Source organism: Balaenoptera physalus, assembly GCF_965194825.1.
Source record: "Balaenoptera physalus genome assembly, chromosome: 8".
NCBI classification, from domain to species: Eukaryota; Metazoa; Chordata; class Mammalia; order Artiodactyla; family Balaenopteridae; genus Balaenoptera; species Balaenoptera physalus.
The window spans coordinates 74,635,414-74,654,044 of NC_138887.1; the positions used below are offsets into that span (position 1 = coordinate 74,635,414).

General features: G+C 38.3%; 1 long non-coding RNA gene across 1 annotated transcript in view; it reads right to left on the bottom strand.

The window, feature by feature from the left end:
• LOC309665604 overlaps positions 1-16,380 on the bottom strand; it is a 30,620-nt gene extending 14,240 nt beyond the window's left edge. The window contains exon 1 of the long non-coding RNA XR_014266567.1: positions 5,755-16,380. This is a non-coding gene — a long non-coding RNA (uncharacterized lncRNA). The remainder of the gene's footprint in view (positions 1-5,754) is intronic.
• Positions 16,381-18,631: the final 2,251 nt, after the last annotated feature.

Genomic DNA, 18,631 nt, shown 5'->3' on the forward strand with positions numbered 1-18,631 from the left:
AAAAAATGGGCAGAAGAACTGAACAGACATTTTTCCAAAAAGGAAATGCAGATGGCCAACAGGCACATGAAAAGATGCTCAACATCGCTAATCATCAGGGAAATGCAAATCAAAACCACAGTGAGATATCACCTCACACCTATCAGAATGGCTATCATCAAAAAGAATACAAATAACAAATGTTGATGAGGATGTGGAGAAAAGGGAACCCTCCTACACTGTTGATGGGAATGCAAATTGGTGCAGCCACTGTGGAAAACAGTATGGATGGTTCTCAAAAAACTAAAAATAGAACTACCATATGATCCAGCAATTCCACTCCTGGGTATATACCTGAAAAATCCAAAACCCTAATTCGAAAAGATACATGCACCCCAATGTTCATAGCAGCATTGTTTACAATTGCCAAGATACGGAAGCAACTTGTGTCCATCAACAGATGAATGGATAAAGAAGATGTGCGGGGCTTCCCTGGTGGCGCAGTGGTTGAGAATCTGCCTGCCAATGCAGGGGACACGGGTTCGAGCCCTGGTCTGGGAAGATCCCACATGCCGCGGAGCAACTAGGCCCGTGAGCCACAACTTCTGAGCCTGCGCGTCTGGAGCCTGTGCTCCGCCGCAACTAGAGAGAGGCCGTGATAGTGAGAGGCCCGCGCACCGCGATGAAGAGCGGCCCCCACTTGCCGCAACTAGAGAAAGCCCTCGCACAGAAACGAAGACCCAACACAGCCATAAATAAATTAACTAATTAATAAATAAATTAATTAAAAAAAAAAGATGTGCGTATTTGGAAATAGTTTGAGCCATTGAAACTTATATATATATAAAATATATATGGATATTATTATATAATATATTATATATTATATATAATATCCCATTATATATATTATATATATTAATAATGGAATATATAATATCCCATTATATATAATACATATTCTTAAAATATATATTATATATATTTAATATTATGATATTTATTATTATATATATATATAATGGGATATTAGCCATGAAAAAGAATGCAATGTTGCCATTTGCAGCAACGTGGGTGGACTGGAAGGCATTATGCTAAGTGAAATAAGTCAGACAAATACTGTATGATATCACATACATGTGGAACCTAAAAATACAACAAACTAATGAATAAAACAAAAAAGAAGCAGACTCACAGATATAGAGAACTAGTGGTTACGAGTGGGGAGAGGGAAGGGGAAAGGGGCAATAGAGGGGTAGGGAATTTTTTTTAAAAAAAAGGTTACTATGTGATTATATGAAATCATGTGTGTGAAACTTTTGAAAATTGTAAAGCACTATATTAATTAATTAATTAATTAATTAATTTATTTATTTATTTTTGGCTGAGTTGGGTCTTCATTGCTGTGTGCGGGCTTTCTCTAGTTGCAGTGAAGGGGGGCTACTCTTCGTTGCAGTCCACGGGCTTCTCATTGCGGTGGCTTCTCCTGTTGCAGAGCACGGGCTCTAAGCGTGTGGGCTTCAGTAGTGGTGGCTTGCGGGCTCTAGAGTGCAGGCTCAGTAGTTATGGCACACGGGCTTAGTTGCTCCGTGGTATGTGGGATCTTCCCTGACTAGGGCTTGAACCCATGTCCCCTGCATTGGCAGGCGGATTCTTAACCACTGCGCCACCAGGGAAGCCCTATAAAGCACCATAGAATTTAAAGTATCTTTCATTCAATTTTTAAAAATTGAACAAGTAAATAACTGCTTACAGGGTTATTGGTCAGTTCACAGTCAGCACAATAAAAATTTAAATGGAAAAATGTTAAGTACTTATTTAAAATTACCTATATAAGATGAGCTAATTAATAACAGAACATAACCATTTGTAACCAAAATTTGTATGTCCATTAATTATGGCTATTTACAGCAGCACATGATCTACCTGCTCCAAGTACTGAAAATCAGTGTCTGAAATCTCTGGATATACTAACAAAGAACATTCATTCATTTATTCATTGACTCATTCAGTAAACCTTTATGGAGCAGTTACTGCTGTGTCAGACATCATGTTGAGTCTAAAACAAAAAGAAATATCAGTTTCGAAATATTTCCTGGCACCACCTATGTATTTAGCACTGTGCTAAGCATGGTGGCAATTATTACAGAGGAATGTGGAGAGGCAACTATCACCTCTATACAATCAGCATTTAAAATAGAACTTTAGAATTAGAAGGAATATCAAAGCAGTCATTTCTTACTTTTTTGGAGTTAACATTTTTTAATGAACTGATGATTCGATTTGACAGTATTTATTTTCCTTAAAGCCTTAATTGGGAAAATAACACATGTGAAACCACATGAGTTCCAGTGCTTTATTTTAAAATTTTACAAGTGTATGAATACAAAAGTTTAGAAGTCATTGTCCTAAAGGTCATCTAGAAAAAGGTATGTATTTAATTCCATAGGCAATTGGAATGGTCTCTAAGTAATAGAATGGTAAGATTGGAGCAGTATAATTGTGACAGACTAGAGGCTCATTATTTGTTGACAGCTCCTTACCAGATTCTAGCAAAGGTAATTTAGTGAAATGTAAACAAAATCAAAAATATATAAAAAGGAGAAACTATTATATAGAATAATACAGAAAATATGAAATACAAATAGATATGTTTCAATTGTTCAAACCATTTCCAAACATGCACACGCCCATACACACACACACCCATACAACTCAGCAGCAATGAAGTTACTGTGTGTGCTAAACTGAGATATCAAAATCAACTCAATACATTATGCATACCCTGTTCAACTCTGCTGTTCACAAAGCCTAAGGAAAAGAGTAAGTCTTGAGGTGTTGCCTCTAATTTTTTCAAGTCACTGAGATGTAATATTATTTATTTAATATTTTTGTAAATGGAGTTAGCAGTACCCCAATTTTAATTTTTGATTATGACACTGACCCAAATATAATTTGTCACTGCCTTGGCTTTCTCAGAGTATAGAGTAAGAGAAAAAGTAAAGACTGATAAACCCTCTTATTTATTTTGAGTGAATGTACCAAGAACAGTTCTACAAATAATGGGATGAATCACTGCATTGCAGAAGACAGCATCTGCCAAGGTTCCATTTTAAAAAGCTAGCATTTCTATAGCTCCCTTTGTTCTTCCCTTGCTGTAGGGCACATGTCTCTATTTAGGGCACACTATTATAACATCAAATAGTGGCTAACCATCAGGACTCAATAATTTGACTGTCAAATTGACAGCTTCATTTTTATTTCTCTTCTAAAATATGTATGTTACCTTTTATTTTCTTCTTGTATCATTTTTCTATTAAAAAGCTGCTCTTTTAATTTTTTTTTCTTTACACAAGACTCATTAAGCTACCTACTCTGGGCTTTGTGATTATCCCCTGAACACATTTCTTTATGAACATGAACTTCTGGACATTATATAAGCTATTTGATTCCAGCCTTGATCTTCAAGGAAACTTTCCAGGGTGCTATACTTGTGGTTTCTTGAGTAGACCTGCCTGGAAACTACCAACATCTGCCCAATGGAGCCAAGCCTTTGTCCTCAGCAGTAGTTCGCAAACTTGATGGCATTAGAATCACCTATGCAGCTTCTTAAACACATGTAGGCCCAACTTCAGCCCAGTTCGATTAAGATCAGAAATTCTGGTGATGGTACCCAGGCATGTGTAGTTTCTAACTTTCTCTACTTTGCCAGAACTGAGAAACAGTGAAAAGAGGTAGAAATTAACTAGTATTTCCAAAGTTATCTCACTGACTTGTCATTATTTCTTTATATGTCTTTGTATGTCTGTCTCCTCTGCTAGACTGTGAGCCCCTTGAAGACAGTATTTGGCATAGCAGATTTTCAATAATTTCATTTAAAATAAAGATCCAAACTCTTTACCATGGCTTACATGGCCTGGTGTCATCTTTTCCCTGCCTGTCCACCTCATATGCCCCCCTTGCCCCTGAGTTTCTTGCAAACATGCCAAATTTATTCCTATATCCTGGGCTTTGCAATTGCTGTCCCCTCAACCAGAAACACTCTTCCCCCAGTCCTTTCTTTATCTGGCTCTTTCTCATCATAAAGGTCTTTGCTGTGTCCTTAGAAAGTCCTTTCCTGACCAGCCTATATAAAATAACCACTCCCCCTGCAGTCTCTATCATCTTTCACTGTCTTTTTTTCTTCATGTTACTCACCTCTATAAAAAATTAACTTTCTTATTATTATGTACTTATTTACTGTCTATTTCCACCCCCCATCCCATCCTCTCCCACACTAGATTGAAAATTCCAAGAGACTCAGAACTTTGACTTCTTTGCCATTACAACCCCAGGGCTTGCTTACTGGGCTTGGAATGGATAATAAAATAATAAATATTTTGAAAGAACATTGAATAAGTATTTGAATGAATGAATGACAGCATCAACCCAGCAGACTGTTCAAAAGTTCAGGACCTCTTGGCCTATGTTTTAGTAACATCTTTTTTTTTTTTTTTTTTATTGGGGTATAGTTGATTTACAATGTTGTGTTAGTTTCAGGTGTACAGCGAAGTGAATCTGTTATATGTATACATATATCCATTCTTTTTTAGCTTCTTTTCCCGTATAGGCCATTATAGAGCACTGAGTAGAGTTCCCTGTGCTAAACAATAGGTCCTTATTCGTTATCTATTTTCAACATCTTTTTTTTTTAATTAATTAATTTATTTATTTTTATTTTTGGCTGTGTTGGGTCTTCGTTTCTGTGCGAGGTCTTTCTCTAGTTGCGGCAAGCGGGGGCCACTCTTCATCGCGGTGCTCGGGCCTCTCACTATCGCGGCCTCTCTTGTTGCATGCGGAGCACAGGCTCCAGACGCGCAGGCTCAGTAATTGTGGCTCACGGGCCTAGTTGCTCCGCGGCATGTGGGATCTTCCCAGACCAGGGCTCGAACCCGTGTCCCCTGCATTGGCAGGCAGATTCTCAACCACTGCGCCACCAGGGAAACCCTCAACATCTTTTTGATGTTACTTTCTCGTCACTCTGTTTCCCTTTGAAAAAGTGTCAATAAATGTACTATTCCATTTATTAAATTCATTGTTGATTTTAAATCATTGTATTGGATTTTTCTGTAATTTACTCCCTCTTTTGCCCAAATTACCTTGTGTTTCCTAAAGTCACCAAGAAACAGAATATGAAAACCACATGCCATCCTGCTGTAGATTATTGAGATTTGAAGGTTGATAATTATGAAGATTATTCATTATGCTGTATTATATTCAATCAAGTCGTTGGCATCTTTCTAGGGTGATCTTTATTCCATTGTCTTAAAAATAGAAATAATCCTAACTTATTTAAATTTATACATTAAATATACATAAATGTATATATTAAAACTTAATATAGTATTTCCTTTCAACAGATAATGTTTGAAAGTTAAAATTTTTAAATCTTAAAGTCAACAGTCCTTACAGAAGGGTCAGTTTTTAATTCTATAATGAGATCTGATATGGAAAGGACTTAAAATGCAGAAATTCACTTTACAGAGGAAAGAATTCATCTATTCCATAAAGTAAACTTCAGCTAAATAGCTCATGTAAGAAACAGGATAAGAAAAATATTAAACAAAATATGCTCAGTAAATGTATCATCGTGTGGTATCTATTACTGTTTACTACCCTGTAACATAATACTCAACTATTTTTTTCAGTTGCTTACAATTTTGGTCACACACATCAACCCTGACCAAATGATCATGGAGGGCCTTGCAAATCATGTTAATGAAATTCAAATTTTACCTTAAGAGCAATGCAGTGCCATTGAAGGGTTGGTTCTTAAGCAAGGAGGATATTATCAGGTTGGTGTTTTAGAATTTTACTCCACTGGATGATGAATGGAATGGAAGAGATTGGACCTAAGGGCAGAGAGTTCTAGATAAGAACTACTGACCTGGAATTGGATAGCGACACTGAACATGAGGAAAAACAAACAGATTCAAGAGAGACTTAAGGAGATAAAACAGACAGAACTTAATCATTGCTGTTTATTATATCTTGTCCCCTTTTATTTATACTTTTTGTGCATTTTACACAAAAAGTATAAATATGGGGAGGGTGTTAAAAGTTTATGAATTAAAGTTATTTCACATTAAAGAGTGATGAAAGCAATATCTTGCTGCCTATCCAGCCCAAAATCTTGGAAGAGTTACAGAAGCAAAGCTATAACAGATTCACAGAATACTGATCAGATATAGCATCAGAATATTTGACATGTAATTTCTTTTGTCCTTTTTACAATGAGTAATACATAACCTGTACGTAATACATAAATAATATATGACATAAGTTGACAAACAGCAATACCACTTGTTTGTCTGCATACCCGAAGGACTATGGCAGCAGCCTCCCTATGGCTCTTACGTAAAAGATAATGGTTTGTAATGGTCTGCCGGGCCTTTATTTTCTTTCCTGCCCATGTCTGCATGTCCAAATCCAAAATATACTCCCCAGCTCATTTCAACTACCATCTCTCTGCCGTGCAGCTGTCTCAGATCTCAGAATCTGTATGTAGCAAATCTTTTCCCCTACAAATTTCCCATATTCCCTTTATGACACTTCATGTTCTACTTTGTGTAAAGGTCTTATCTCCAGTAGACTATAAGCTACTTGTAACCAGGGTCCTTGTCATTTCATCTTTTATTTACCCATAGTACTTAGCATAGTGCCTGGCATGTAATAGAAACCCCATAAATATCAGTCAAATGAATAAATCAATAACTATTTCCAGCTGCTCTTTCCACCTCTGCCTTGTTTCATCTAGATCAATAGCAATGGAAATGCTGCCAGAAATCAAAGCCTCATGGGACCTTCTGAATTATAGGTTCAGAGAACAAGGTTCATTGGCAACTTTGTAAAAACTATCCCAGATATTTTACTTAAAGAGATACTGCTAAACCACATGTCTAAACTTTGATTAATAATCTCTCTGACAATAATCCCAATCGAATATTGTAGCATAAAAATTTTAACCACAGGTTTCTTTGGGAACTTGGTTATCCCCACATATCAACTATACATAAGAAAACGGCTCAAGCTAACCAGATTGGGGTGCCTGTACTGAAACCCAAGACAGTATTAATAACATTAAAATAAACTTTGAGCTTCACACTCATTTTATAAGTAGTTTTCTGAGGAAATCAATTTCTAGAAAAGAAAACAGTCATGTTGAAACCTCAAAAACAGAAAACTTTAATTCCCTAATAAAAAGACAACTGCTAAAGATAATCAGATCCACAAACCTGGTAGCTGTGGTATCTTTCAAATGTCTAAACTGCTTCAGCGGGAAGCCAGCCAAAGTCCTGTCCATGTGGGCCTAGAATACACCTATTTTTAAAATTCCTTTCTTATTGTTTGGAATGGTTCAATCTTTCAGCACTGGGTCAGAGGTGTATTTGGCTTCTGTGGTTTCAGGAGAAAGGAGTTTAAGCTCCTTAAGCCCCAGAACATTTGGATTTATAGCTGAATCATTCCTATTTGTATTAAATAACAATAACAAAACAAAGCTATTAAAAAAGGGCATTTAATATTGAGGTAAGTAGGGATAAAAAGGCATGATATCCAGGATTTCCTTTAAAATATTTCAGCAAAGGGGAAAAAGGAGATAATAGATGAATAAAATGACAAAATCTAGATAGGGATTTAATTTGGGTAATGAGTATACAGGGGTTCATTGTACCACCTCTCTACATTTGTATATGTTTGAATTTTTTAAGTGTTACATTACTGTAAAAAAATTTTTTTAATTAAAAACAGAAATCCAGACAAATAGTGCCCAGAGTCCTGAATCATCCTTGAGAACTGCAGGGTGTATTCCATCATGGGCTATATGTTTGACTCTAGACTCATGTCCTTAAAGCTGACTCTCAGCTTTTTATTTATTTTATTTATTTTTTATTTTTGGCTGCGTTGGGTCTTCATTGCTGTGCGCGGGCTTTCTCTAGTTGCGACGAGCGGGGGCTACTCTTCGTTGCGGTGGCTTCTCTTGTTGCAGAGCACGGGCTCTAGGCACACGGGCTCAGTAGTTGTGGCGCACAGGCTCTAGAGCACAGGCTCAGTAGTTGTGGCACGTGGGCTTAGTTGCTCCGCGGCATGTGGGATCTTCCCGGACCAGGGCTCGAACCCGTGTTCCCTGCATTGGCAGGCGGATTCTTAACCACTGCGCAACCAGGGAAGACCTGACTCTCAGTTTTGATATCACTTGTTTCATGGAGAAAAGAAAAAAGTGCCTTCAGAGAGCCAACTGGATGTGGCCCAGAACACTGAAACACAGCCAGAAATTTCAGGATGGTTCTTGACCTCATATCTCATAATTTTCTGGGGACACAGTATCTTCTTGGTAGAGGGAGCTTGTTTTCTGCCTGTGGTGGACATGTATCACTTTTGCTGCCTACATCTACTCTGCTTCCTATGATAACAATTTCTAAATTTCCATTTGGGGATCCACTCCACCCCATTCTCAATCCATGAAAAAACTGATTCTATCTCTGGATTTGGGGGTGGACCTTAAGACCAAGATTAAGTCAGTCAGAGCATCGCATCTCCTCAGTCACTGACAGGTTCCTAGATGGGCACATCATCTAAAGCAGGCCAATCAGGGCTGAGGAGGTTCAGGTCTTAGACTTCTGCTTGGCTATGGGGAAAGTGAACTCTTTCACACTGGGTTGGATATTGGGTTAATGTATTCTTGTAGTTGCTTGAAGGCATCATGCATAGCCTGACAAAGAACTGAATACAGCAGAAGGCAGCCATATAACCAATGCAGGTCAAAGGAAGACAGGTTCAAATGACATCAAGTGAGCCCCGACCAGCTGCCTTTGAAGATTGTCCCTGGCCTTTCAGCCTTGTGAGTCAGTAAATTACATGAAGAGCTCTGACTGATATGTAGCTTAATCGCTCCCTTTTGTAATTAAGCCACACTGTATAGTTAGATGGCTTGACGTCATAGCACTTTATAAGGTCTGTACTCCAAAGGAAGATGAATAAACTTAAAGCATAATTCTTACTTATCAAAATACATGAATGACTTCTGAAAATGTGACTTCATGGCCATTAAATTCTGTGATTAATTCAACCAATATTGCATGCCTACTCTGTGACTGTGCTAGCTGCCAATTCCAGCAAGGTCAGGGCAGCTCAGCAATGGGAAGTAAATGCAGTCTCTAAATCTTTCCATTTGCTCAATTGACATAGCTAGCTCTGTCTGAGATTTTTATCACAAAAAATTTCAAGAGTATTTCAGTAACATAACTGTTACTGACCCAAGACCCTCCTAGATGATTGAGGGTCTCTGTGACATCCAGGCTGAGGCTAGAAGAATAGGAGTGGGCATTTGCGTAAGGTTTCCTCTGGCTCATGAGCCTAGAACAAGGAAGATCTCAAAGATGGTTTCCAGAAAGAAAGCTGAGGCCAAGCAACAAGATCCCACCAAAGCAATAAATTGAGAGGGATGGGCAAAGAGTGAGACAAAAACAAGTGGGAGCCAATGGAGAAATCAGGAGCAACTGGTTGGAACAGAAGGTGAAAGATGGAGGATCTCGGAGACCCAGGTTATCACACCTGGGAAAGGGCTGTGAAGGTGCCAAGCTATTTCAGACAAACAGTAGAAAAATATTGTAGAATCATCATTATTTTAACTATGATAGTGAAAAAAAATTCACTTGTCTAAACGAAAATCAAATAGCATCAGGAAGAGAAAGAGACCCCATGGGTTTCCTATCCTGTTACACGTTTTAGCTTCTCTAGACTGTGAGACGGAAATGGTGGATTAGCAATCAACATCCACTCCAACTCTCCTCCAGTGTGCCTTCCAGCTGTGCAGAGACTAGAAAACTCATAAACATATTTCCTTACATTCCCCTGTAGCAAGAGTTCTGGAATCAGGATCCACCAAATTGATGCAATTACATGAGATCCAGAAGGTGAAAGCAGTCACTCTGCTCTTGTTTTGCTTGCTGCTGACAAGTAGGATTTGGGGCTGGGGGAAACATGTTGGGTTTTCCTGCAGCTTAATTCTAGTGTCCAGTCACGAGGTTTGTGAGGCTATTGTGGGGAGCTTTTGAATTCCACAGTTCCATGGCAGCCTCCTGATTCCCCATCTTCCTGATCAAGCAGCAGCTAAAATTTCAGGCCAGTTCAGCACTTCTGGGAGTCACTCCTGCAGGCCCAGCAATGTGCTCACAACTCCAAATTTATAGGAACAAAATTCCCTATATTTAAATCTCTCCTTAAAAGAGCGAAATGGATTCTGCTTCCTGAAATTGAACCATGAAATATTATATTTCCTAAAGCATTATAGATTTGTGATGATAAACAAGTCAAGCCAAAGATGAATCCTGGGGCTTCCCTGGTGGCGCAGTGGATAAGAATCCGCCTGCCAATGCAGGGGACACGGGTTCGATCCCTGGTCCGGAAGATCCCACATGCCACGGAGCAGCTAAGCCCGTGCACCACAACTACTGAGCCTGCGCTCTAGAGCCCATGAGCCACATCTACTGAAGCCTCTGTGCCTAGAGCCCACGTTCCTCAACAAGAGAAGCCCGCACACCGCAACCAAGAGTAGCTCCCGCTCGCCGCAACTAGAGAAAGCCCGCATGCAGCAACGAAGACCCAACACAGCCATAAATAAATAAATAAATAAAAATTTAAAAAATTAAAAAAAAAAGATGAATCCCATTTATAGGGAGGGGTCATTTAGGCACAAATGATAGTACACATAAAAGAAAATGCATTGGGGCGTATGCAAATGAGCAAAGCAGCAGAACATACTATATATATCTCTGCAGCAGCTGATTGTGTCTTACTATCTATGTCCTCAGGTAGAAGGGTTTCCATGAGGCAAACTTCCATAATGCCAAGCCATCCATTTAGAAGTGTTAGCCAAGTTAATGAGGTTATTGGTACTCAGGTGTCATTTCCCCATTGTAGGCACTTAGGCCCAATGTGGAACATTAATAAATTGAATAGGTCACCAAATGCAGTGGTCTTGTCAAGATGGAGCTGTTTGTAAAAGGTTATGAATCAGATTAAAATCGTCATTTGTCACAGAGCTAGGGAGGCCATACTCTTCCCTTAGCCACAGATCCCTCCACACTTTTCAGAAAACTATTATATAAACCCAGATTACAATATTATTAGAAAGCATTGCCAACTGGAGTATGCAGATCACTACCTGTTTCTCTCATTAAGAGCACAGCAAGGAATAATAACCATGAAATGTCATCCTGGGAAAAGCATAAGCTTGAAAGGAAGTACGGCAGTTGAATTTGGAATCCTATAATGGCCCTGGAGGGAAGGTGATTCAGCTAAAGTTTGGTATTTGTGAAGATCTGACTCAAAACCTCTACCATTTTTCAGCACTGCAAGTAGGAGACAGAGGGCTTTTTTCTTTTTTCCAGTGGAGTCAGTGTGGGAGCTCCAGCTCTGTCCTGTGTTTAGCACTGCCTCAGGGTCACAGACCCCCAAAAGACCTGGGAATCCAGTTCCTATGGTGCTGCCAGTAGAGCTTCCAAAGTGACTCAGGCAAATTCCAAAAGCAGGATCAACTTGTGAGCTGCAGTGGCCTTTGAAAAACTAAAAATGAGAGAGAATTCACAGAAACAGAGGATTTTTATGATTACTTGTTGTTTGTGAATAATTTTTAAGCATATTTTACACTTGGAGGAGATTGTACAGATATCATCGTATTTGTATTTTCACGAGTTGATTGTAAACATTTTCGTCATTATGCATATGCTAAAAGTACAAATAATTTATCTTTTTTTTAAAGGTGAGTGTATCTACTTTTCATGCATGAGAATCCTAGGGAAAGAGTGTTACAAGAGAAAACAACCGAAAACTCTCCACTGTTGTCACTGAAAGCTAATGCGGTAACCTGCGTTCCTATTGCTTAGCTCCTCCAAATGTCTATCCCCTTATTAACGACTCTGCTTTATTAAAATAACCGTTTCACACAGCATTTCTACAAGGGAGCATGACAATCAAGCCTGAATCCATATTCTGCAGCTTGGTATGTGCGCTTCCCCTAAACTATCATTATTAACCAAGTTATAAAGATTTAAGTAAGAAATTTAAAATGTAAGCAAGTTTTAGAGATAAACAGCTACCAAAAACAAAACAAAGGGTAAATTTCACCATAAAATGCCATGTGTGATTTTAAGTGCTTTAGAATATACCGTTCCACTGCTGTAAAATTAATTCTTGATGTGTGTATATGTGTAAAATGTATATACACACAGTACGAGCATTTGAAGACATGGTCAAATTAGAATATTTTAAGTTATATAAAAACTTATTAATTTTTCTTCTATGAATCTTAACTTTACAAAGCAGGGAGCAGCTAAAGTCAACATTTAACCCTCAGAACTTTATTTCAAAATACAAAAGCGCATCGAATTGGCATCACTCTTTGTCACCTATGTGTATATCAGGCCTTGCAAGTGATTCTACAGTTGCCTCACAGTGGGGCCCTCCAAGCCTGTGAGATATCTGATTCCTGTGCTCTGCTACGTATCTAACTCCTGCATCCAGCAGAGCGCAGGGTCATTCTTAGGTCATGGTGGTTAAAGATGGCTGTCAATTCACTGCTTGGGCTGGGTTTCAAGTCTCCTTTATCTCTGTCATATTGATGATTCCTAGTGATATCTTAGGAACTTAACCACACCAGCGATATGCATCTTAATGGTGTGTTTTGTAGCACCAAAGTGTTTGTATTAAAAGCTCAGTATGGTGTATTTGAAAGAGTCTGTTACCCTTTGAAAGCTAAGAACTGGAACAAATATACACTTTTATCTGAATAAATGGTTATGGTTCTATGCTACCTTGCAGATTTTTAAAAGGGGGGGTGGTTGTAATAAAACAAGTTGAAACTAGTTCATCCTGCCTTTTCTTGTGCAAAAGTAATTATTATTCAGTCAAAAATATGCAGTGAAAAAGAATAATTGCATAAGAGGACACTATAATCCTCAAAGTATCCACCTGGTGTTTTTATTTTGATGAATACCCTTTTGGATCCCTGTGCCCACGCAACTTAATGGCTGTTACAATTCTCTATGGCTAAGGAGAAAGACAAGCCTTAATTGTAAATTTGCACATGCTTTATTGCCAGTGCAATGGCATGAACACATTTAAATTGTCATTCCATTTAATTACTCCAATTTTGACATGGACCTACCACAGATAAAATTGATGGCATGAGTTACGAGCACCATAAAAAAATCACTGCTTTCTCCTCAAGGGGTGAGTATTAAGGTGTTCTTCCATATTCTCTACAGTTATCTGCATTAGCTGAAGAAAAAATAAAGCATGGTAATAGGATACCCATCCTCAAATTGCTTCCTTCCAAACTGAGTAATGTTTGTGACATGACAATGATGCATGGTCATTTTTTTTTAGCTTCTCTGGGTAAGATCTGTGACATTCAAAGAAAAATAAACAAATAAATAAGTAGGCGAGTGGACAAAAATAAAGTTTTCTGCTAAATGAATCCTGTGTTTAATTTCTATCATATTTGCTATTTCTCAGCTTTTTCTCAGCAATATTTAAGATACTCATTACGCTTTTGCCTGAAACAAGTGAAAAACAATCTCAGGAGCTGGGTACTAAGCTCAAGTTGTGTGCAGATGGACAGGAGGTATGACTGACAGGGCTATGGTAATAGTCGTCGCCGGTAATTTAAAACTGGCAGTAAGAGGAAGTCCGCAGCTCTATTCAAGTGAGAGGGTGGCAGTGTGGTGCCTGGCATCCTGGCACGTGTAGCCAAGTGGAAAGGTGCCAGAGATACTGGCTGAAAGAGCATAAAGTGCTGGCTTTCTCTTCCACAAGTTGAGGGAAGAGCTTTAGCAGCACAACAGCAATGTTTTATTTGGCCACATTAAACTGTCTGCTACTTGAGTTCATTTTCCACATTCTAGTTTATGACTCACTGAAAAAAGAAGTTAGTGTTTGCTTAAAATGTCTCCATAAGGGCTTCCCTGGTGGCACAGTGGTTTAGAATCCGCCTGCCAATTCAGGGGACACGGGTTCAAGCCCTGGTCCGGGAAGATCCCACATGCCGCTGAGCAACTAAGCCACTTGTGTGCCACAACTACTGAGCCTGTGCTCTAGAGCCCACGAGCCACAACTACTGAGCCCGCATGCCTAGAGTCTGTGCTCTGCAACAAGAGAAGCCACCGCAATGAGAGGCCCGCACACCGCGAGGACGAGTAGCCCCCGCTCACTGCAACTAGAGAAAGCCCGTGCGCAGCAACAAAGACCCAACGCAGCCAAAAATAAATAAATAAAATTTAAAAAAAAGGTCTCCATAAGCCTCCCTCCCCGTCCCATGGAGAAAACCTAAATTTCTAAATAAATCTATAAATCGATTACCCAAATAGATGATGAATCAAAGCATCTCTTTTTTTGGTCTTTTAAACTTGAAACTGTCATTGAAAATAAGCTCATATTTATTTGGCTATTGATCAAGTAGAAATCTTCAATAAAAATATTCTGCCATTTGGTTTCATCCCAAGCTTCCTTTGTCTTTCAATTAAGAAATGGTTTTATGTTATACCAATAGAGTGAGATATTTATAGAATTAAATCAATAGACTATAAATTATATGTGAAAGAAAACATCAGGTCATTGCCCTGACACAACAGATTTATTATTAAAGTAGGCAACTCCATGGCAATTCACTACATTAGTTTTTATAAAGTAAGAGACAGGAAGAGAGCAATGATAACTCTGGCTTACTGTTGCTTTTAATGGTTCATTTATAATAGCTACTTATCTCCTATTATTTTAGCTTGCTATAATAATGTCAAGCCAAGAAAAAAAAGATAATCACCATTATGGGAATATATATTTAATTCAAGTTTGACTGACTATTCCTTAATCTGATTCATGTATTTGTAGAGTAGCCAGAAACACTCTAAAATGCATAGTGATTCTTAGGTACACGTAAAAACTCCATTATACAGGTTACATTAGGTTTAGAGCACAAAACATCAGGCAGTTTTGGTTGTACTTTCATAGGCATGTTACTAGATGAACAACCACATTGCAAGGCCCACCCACAGCCCACCAGCTCAAACCTACCTGTGCTAGCAACATCAAGAATAACAGCTGAATCCTAAGTGGACCCTTTAGCTTCACTATGTTTCCTGGAAACTACTGTCTTTCAAAATATAAAGCATATTTTTGTTCCAAACATGCATATGGACCCACACTCCATTTGTGGATTCTCTGCATTTACCTTGCCATTCTTGAATAATTATTACCCTGATGTCAGTGGAGGTTTGATGCAGGCTTCTAAAGGCCATCTCAAATGAAGGAGGAATAAACTCACCTATTTCTTTTGATAAGGCTTAAGGAGGGGGATCCTCATCAACCAATCCCCCAGATATCTTCTTCCAGGGAAAATGGGATTAAATAAATATTAAAGGCGAGGAGGTATGATTGAATCAGGGAGGGAAGGCTCACCACCACCACCACTACTTCTTAGTGATACAGGAATGATAAATAAAAAAACCCTCAGGTCTTCTTGGCAACAAACGGTGGCTCCACCACTGCTTACCCTTGTTGGTTGCCTTATTACTGATCACTCCAGATTCTCCACACTTCTGAATTACACTACTGGTGTTGCACATTCAATTTCACTCTATTTATAAGTAGTGGTTACTAATATCCAGACTATAGAGAACTCCTAAAACTCAACAATGAAAAAGACAACCCAATTCAAAAATGAGCAAAGGACTTAACATTTCCCCAAAGAAGATATACAAATCACCAATAAGCACATGAAAAGATGAATGAATGAATAAGAAAAATGTGGTACATACATACGATGAATACTAGTTAGCCTTAAAAAAGAAGGTAATCCTGCAATATGCTACAACATGGGTGAAACTTAAGGACATTATGCTAAGTAAAATAAACCAATCATAAAAAGACAAATACTGTATGATCTCACTTATTTGAGGGCAGTCAAAATCATAGAGACAGAAAGGAGAATGGTGGTTTCCATGAGCTGGAGAGAAGAGAGGAAGGAGAGTTATTGTTTAGTGGGTATAGAGTTTCAGTTTTACAAGATGAAGACTTCTAGAGATGGATGGTGGTGATGGTAGCACAACGTTATGAATGTACTAAAACCACTGAACTTTATACTTAAAAATTGTTAACATAGTAAATTTTATGTTATATGTATTTTACCACAATAAAAAAAAAAAAAGTACTATACTCTACAACTCTCCATAAAGGCTAAAATATAACTGGCAATTCCAAGCATTGGCAAGTATGTGGAGTAATTGGAACACTCATACATTGATGATGAGAACATAAATTGGTGCAACCACTTTAGAAAAGTATTTGGCAGCATGCATTAAAACTAAACATATGCCTAGCCTATGATCCAGCAATTCTACTCTTAAGAATATATCCAAGAGATATGAGAGCACATTCTCACCAAAAGACAGCTACTAGAATGTTCAACTTTACTCAAAATAACCAAATATCAGAAACATCCCAAATGCCATCACAGTAGGATGGATAAATGAAATGTGGTATATTCATACAGTAGAATACTACACAGTGATTTTTTAAAATAAAAACTATTATTACTAGTTATAACATGAACGAATCTTACAGGTATTACATTAAGCAAAAAAGCCATTACAGTACCTACTGTATAATTCCATTTATATGAAATATAAGACTAGTACATTGGTGGAAGTCAGAATAGTGAGAGGAGGGTATTGACTGGAAAAGCACAGAACAGAACCTTTTGGGTGCTGGGAAAGTACTATATCTTGATCTAGGTGGCAATTATACACATATGTGACAAATCTTAAAAGGATTATAGAAAAAAGTCAGACAGAAAAGTCCACATATGATATGATTTCACTTATATGACATTTTGGAAAGGGTAAAACTATAGGGATAGAAAACAGATCAGTGGTTTCCAGGAATTCAGGGTGGAAGGAGGTGACTGACTTGCAAAGGGACACAAGGGAACTTTGGGGGATGTTGGAAATGGCCTATATCCTGACCATCGTGGTGCTACATGACAGAATATAGTTATCAAACATCATCGAACTATACATTTTAAAAGGCTGAATCATCTTATAGCTGCTCAAATAACTTTCTAGACCCAAGATGGATCTACTCCCACCTGGGATGCCATGTCAGCAAACCAAAACTTAGATAACTTTTGTCTCCCTGTGATTGCTCCGCTTGACCAGAAACTCAGTGTACCCGGTCAGCCAATCCCCAAATGCCAAGCCAACTCTTACCTCAAACAAGGTTTGACTCTGTGGCCCCAGCCAATCAGATATTTTCTATTTGTCTCTTCCCTGTTCTTAATTCTTTATCCTGTTAAAGGTTCTTGCTCCATTTTGCAGTTCTCCAAAAGGAGACTTCACTTCTTGAAGTGTTAAATAAGTTTATTTATATCACCTAAAATGTCTTCTTTAATTATTTTTTAACATAACTAAATTACAATTCAATACCTACTTTAAAAATATTTAACAATCTGTACGCTTAAGATTAGTGCAATTTATACACTTACTATACTAAGTATATTTTATACTTCAATAAAAATTGTGAAATTAAGATTTTTTAAAATAGAGCTTAAATGGGTTCTAAGACATGTGTTCCAGCCCAAACTCTGCTACTGGTTTGCTATGTCAAACACTCTAGTTGTTGCAACTAGTAGAAACATAGAAAGTATCATGTCTGGAATGAGCCCTGAGGTTCATATAGGCTCCCCTCACCCCAGAGAGGAGAAGTGATCTGTGATGTGCCACACAGCTACTCAGTGTGGAGTCAGAAACTAAAACCTAGGACATCTGGCTCTCAAACCAATACTCGAGTTCAATTCCAGTTCAAGAGAGATTGAAAAGAAAAGAAAGAAAAGCCAAACTGACCATTTGGCACTGCATAAGCCGCAAATTTTCAGCTAATCGTGCAGCACTGGGCCTCTGATGGCACATATTTGGTCTCCACTTCCAAAGGTACTGAGAGAACCAGCCAGAAATTTGCAAAGTGCCTTGAGCTATTTAAGCAGCTCTACTTGAATAATCTGAGGTATCAGAGATCCTTTGATAACAGCAATTTACCATAAAATGTAAATTATGGCAGTCCCCATTTAGGGAGCTCCAACTCAAAATCAAGTCTTGACATATCATCTACCTGTCCAGGGCCATCTCCAACACCACTTAGTCACGCAAGTGACTGTTGATTGTTCTACTACTGGGAGAGTTATTTTAGGGAATAATCTAGGTTATATGACCCTTAATTAACTCCTCTGAAAATGTAATTCCTCTGCAACAAAGTCAACTTTTTAAAGTGCACACATGCACGAACAGCCAGATCTTAACAAATCCTATAAAGTAGTGTTCACATGCCATACAGTTCCCAACATTGTCCTGACAAAAGCACGAACATGAGTGGTCCTGCCATACTTCTCTCTAAAATTGAGACATTAAGGAAGTGTTAAATCAGTGGCCCCTACTTTCCCTTTCTGTGCTCTGTTTCTACCTAGATGACCCTTTGACCTCCCATCCTCTCCTGCCACCTCTAAGGCCCAAGCACCAACTTCTCTCTAACTTCCACCCCCCTGTCAAAACAGAAAAGGCTCTAGTAT